We start from the raw sequence: 5,156 nt of genomic DNA, 5'->3' as shown, positions 1-5,156 counted from the left end.
AAATGGAAGAGTTATTTAGCTGTCACTGGGTTGATGAGTCCAAAAAAATTGAAGAGTTTGAGAAGAATTTTATATGTAATCAAGAATTCATGCAATTTGAGATTCTTTTGAAGTTGTTTTTAATGGGTATTGGAAAGGTTGATGGGTCGAGTTTCATTTGGTGCTCAATTATTTTCGTTATAAATTTTACTTAGTTCAAACATGGATGAAAAAATTGAGTATATAATCTTCATTACTTGTTAGGATCACACCAAGAAAAAGTACAGAGAAGGAAGAAAGTACAAAACTTTTAATCAATATTTTTCCTTGCATTTTCTATTCTTTGTGTTCATTTAGATCGAGTATATGTATTATTGTGCGATCCTAACAACTGGTATCAGAGCTATCACTTAACTTAGTCATGTCAATAGAATCCTCAAATGTCGAACGAAGAAGTTGTGAGTCTCAAAGGTGTAGTAAAAAAGTGACTCAAGTGTCGAACAAAGGGTCCAGAGAAAGGGGTCGAGCCTCAATTAAGGGGAGGTTGTTCGTGTTGGGATATGGAGCCTGATGTTCAGATCTAGTAGAGATATATTTGGAAGATATTTTGTAAAGATGTGACAGAGATATATTTGGAAGATATTTTGTAAAGATATGGTAGGGATATATTTGGAAGATATTTTCGTAAAGATGGTAGAGATATATTTGGAAGATATTTTGTAGAGATATGATAAAGATATATATGGTAGATATTTAGTAAAGATTTGATAGAGATATATTTGTTAGATTGAAACTATATATATATCCCATTCGGCCGTGCTCTCAAAATGTATTTTTCTTCCTTTGTATTCTATCTTATTGTACATGCTTGAAGTCATCTATAATAAAACCTTTAGCCAATATTCCTCCTTGTATTTTCTCTCTCATGTTTTTTGTGTTCATCTTGATCGAGTGTGTGCGTTGTTGAGCGATCCTAACAATTGGTATCAATCCTAACAACTGGTATCAATCCTAACAACTGGTATCAGAGCGAGGCGAAATTCAACACGATCTGTGAAGATAGAAATTTCAAAGATTGGAATTGAAAAGTTTGATGGATCCGATTTCAGTTTCTGGTAGATGTAAATTGAAGATTATCTGTAACCAAAAAGATCTTCACGAACCCCCTGTTGGGGGTGAAGCTGGATAATATGACCATGGAGCAGTGGAAGCTCAAGGATCGTCAGGCTTTAGGGTTGATCCGATTGACGTTGTCCAGAAATGTGGTGTTCAACATCATCAAGGAGAAGACAACGTCGGATTTGTTGAAGGCATTGTCGAATATGTACGAGAAACCGTCGGCTATGAACAAGGTGTATTTGATGAGGAGACTATTTAATCTACAAATGTCTGAAGGTGAACCTGTTGATCATTACAAGTCAACTGGGTTTGGTAGAAATTAATTTCGATGATGAAATTAAAATATTGATTTTGATGTCATCTTTACCCGAGTCGTGAGATATTGTTGTTGCCGCGATCAGCAGTTCACGAAGATCTAATAAACTGAAGTTTGATAAAATTTGAGATGTAGTTCTTAACGAAAGTATTAGCAAACGGGATTTCAGAGATTCATGAGGCAATTATCTCAGTGTTTGAAGGGGAAGAAGTAAATCAAAGGGCCCAAACAATGGGCAATCAAAATCAAGGAACCGAGGAGAATCTCTAAACAAACCAAATGTTAAGTATTAGAGTTGTGGAGAAAAAGGTTACTTTCGGGCAAATTGTACAAAGAGAAAGTAGACACACAAATCAGAAGATGATGATGATTTGGTAAATTCAGCAGAAGACATTGAAGATGCTTTAATCCTCGACAGTCCGATTGAATCTTGGATTTTGGATTTAGGTGCATCTTTTCATTGATTTCCAAATAAAGAGTTGTTTCGAAATTTCAAGTCTGGAAGTTCGAAGAAGGTGTATCTTGCCGACAACAAAGATTTGAAGATCGAAGAAAATGGGGATATCTGTATAAAAATTTCGACAGGAAATCAGTGGACATTAAAGGATGTCAGATATATTCCTAGTCTCAAGAAGAACCTGATCTCTATTGGTCAGTTGGATAGCACAGGTTATGCAACAAAGTTGAGTAAGAGTTCGTGGAAGATTGTGAAGGGTGCTATGGTCGTAGCACGTGGCACAAAATCTGGAACTTTATACACCAGTGCAGGGTGTATGAATAGAGCTGTTGTTGCTGAGAGTGCTTCAAATTCAAGTATATGGCACAATAGACTTGGACATATGAGCATTAAAGGAATGAAGATGTCGGTTGCGAAAGAAGTTTTGGAAGGTCTAAAATCTGTTGATATGAGTCCTTGTGAGAATTGTGTTATGAGCAAACAGAAACGAGTTAGCTTCACAAAGACTGCTAGAGAATTGAAGCAAAGTACTGGGACAACGAAGCAAGTGGGAGTTGAGGTTGAGTTGCTAAAAGATTCACTTAGTGATGTTGTAGTAGATACTCAAGAAGCTCATGAGACTGTTGTTAAGAAGCCAGAAGCAGATCAAGTGACACCTGAGCAGGTGTTGGAAAGATTATCCAGAGCCATCAGAGTACCAGATAGGTACGTACCTTTTTTACACTATCGGTTGGTGACTGATGAAGGGGAAGGAGAGCCCCTTGTGAGACCCTACAATTGGAGGATACAACTAAATGGGAGTAAGCCATACATGATGGAATGTCTAGGCTTCAGAAATGCGTTGCTCTTTCCTCTGTTGAGGCTAAGTACCTGACAATAGCTAAAGCCGAAAAGGAGATGATATGGATGACAGACTATCTAGAAGAATTAGGCAAGAAGCAGCGCGAGAAGATTCTTCAGGTAGATAGTTAGAGTGTCATGCAGTTGGCGAGGAATCCGGTCTATTATTCAAAGACAAAACACAGAATACGATACCATTTCACTTGAAGGTTAGTGGAAGATAGTGATGTGTTTGGAGAAGATAGAGAGTGCAAATAATCTAGCAAACATTTTGCATTGATGTTGGAACATTGAGGTTGTGCAAAGCCTCAAGTGTTATGGTACAGATTGAGAATGAAATTCTTGGTTGACTGGATCAGTCTCCACGTGGGAGACTGACTGTTGGGGTTGACTGGATCAGTCTTCAAGTGGGAGATTGTTGGGATATGGAGTCTAATACCCAGATCTGGTAGAGATATATTTGGATATTTCGTAAAAATCTGGTAGAGATATATTTGGGAGATATTATCGTGGAGATATATTTGAAAGATATTTCGTAAAGATTTGATAGAGACAAATATGTTACATATTTGAGAAAGATTTGATAGAGATATATTTGGTAGATTATATTTTAAATCTTTGGAAGCTATATTTAGTAAATTGAAACCATATATATATCCCACGCCATTCTATCAAAATGTACTTTTCTTCATTTCTGTATTCTATCTTGTTGTACATACGTGATGAAGTCATCAATAATAAAACCTTTAGCCAATGTTCCTCATTGTATTTTCTCTCCTGTTCTTTGTGTTCATTTTGATTAAGTGTGTGTGTTGTTGAGCAATCCTAACAATTGGTATCAGAGCTAACAATTGTTATCGATCCTAATAGTTCGATTATGACTCAGGGGAGGGAGTCCCACATTGGCTTATTTAGAAGATAATCATGAGTTTATAAGTAAGGAATACATCTTCGTTGGTACGAGAATTTTTGGGGAAGCCTAAAGCAAAGCCATGAGAGCTTATGGTCGGAGTAGGCAATATCATACCATTGTGGAGGTTCGTGATTCCTAACATACTGACCCTATTTAGCTACTTACGGGAAGAAATCTTTCCTAAATTCCTCCGTGGTCCTCGACCTTGTGGGTTAGATAGACATCTCTATTTCTTTCAATCTTTTTTTTCCATTGAGATCTCTCCTCAACGAACAACAACTTGAAATACAATCCACACCAACATGAACTCTTCCTTATGTGATTACTCTAATGACCCCTACGTGTTTTCTGACTAATGAATACCATGATGCTCGTTCCTTCTTCACTTTTGTTGACGATTACCCATAACGTCAAACGTACAATACTTGACGATGCATTTTCGACCTCCCTCTTTTGGAAATGCAAGTTAACACCAAATGCAACTTGTGTGAGAATCCTTATTCAATGATGCTACATTCACGTAAAGCTCCACCAAGAACACATCACGTGGGGATGCTAGATTTTGAAAACCTCCACTCCATTTGTTTGTGTTGGCCCATTTGGTCCGTTCCAAGCTATTGAATTGTGGCATTTGGAAGTCAAAAGGGTTTATTTTATTTGTAATAAATCATTATCCATTAATATTATTCGAAAGATTTAAGGTTATTAGTGCAATGTCGAACCATATATAGTAAGATCATATTCAAGAAATAACTTAAATGATCTAAAGTATATGATAAATTTGAGTGTATTATTATAGTAACAATAATACCTTAACAATAAAGGAAATTAGCTCCAATGAGAATAAGCCACACATGTAAGACTCAACCAAAGAAATTAAGAGGAGTAACAAGGATCTTGACCAAGTCATTTCTATACCTTCAAAATTTGAAGGAAGGCCTTTGGAAAATGATTGGAAAGGAAAAAAGCAAGTGAAAAGGACAAAAATGTCATTTTTCTAATTATCATGTTTCTTTCCGAATTGTTAATTCCTTATCTAGAACTAATTTTTCTCAAGAAGGAAAAGATTAATATTTAGAAAGTGGTAAATTACCAAAATACCCTTAAAGTTATGGATAATTACAGATTTGCCATTCTTCTCAAAATCAGCACAAATAAGAACCCCTTTTGTTACATGATTTCTTCTTCATATAGATAGATATAGGATCTATGGAGCAATTACTTAGAAGTATATTTTGTGCAACAACCATTCCTATATGATAAACAGCCCTTCCTATATGATAAACAAGGATCCCATGATCCTGAACCAATCTTACCTGGGATCGCAAATCCCAAGTTTGTTTATGAAGAGCATATCTAATTATATTAGTGTCTATAATTGATTTCTTCTGCATAATACTAATCGATACGGTCTCATTGGTAAGTGCTACAAGATCTCGTACATTGGAACCCATGGTTATGGAACCGAATCCATTAGTATGGAACATTTTCTTTTCCAAGTGAAATCCCCTAGTATATGAAAGAGTGAAAAA

The sequence above is a fragment of the Cucurbita moschata genome, unplaced genomic scaffold (genome assembly GCF_002738365.1).
Source record: "Cucurbita moschata cultivar Rifu unplaced genomic scaffold, Cmos_1.0 Cmo_Scf00052, whole genome shotgun sequence".
In the NCBI taxonomy this organism is placed as follows: Eukaryota; Viridiplantae; Streptophyta; class Magnoliopsida; order Cucurbitales; family Cucurbitaceae; genus Cucurbita; species Cucurbita moschata.
This window is presented reverse-complemented; position numbering follows the sequence as displayed.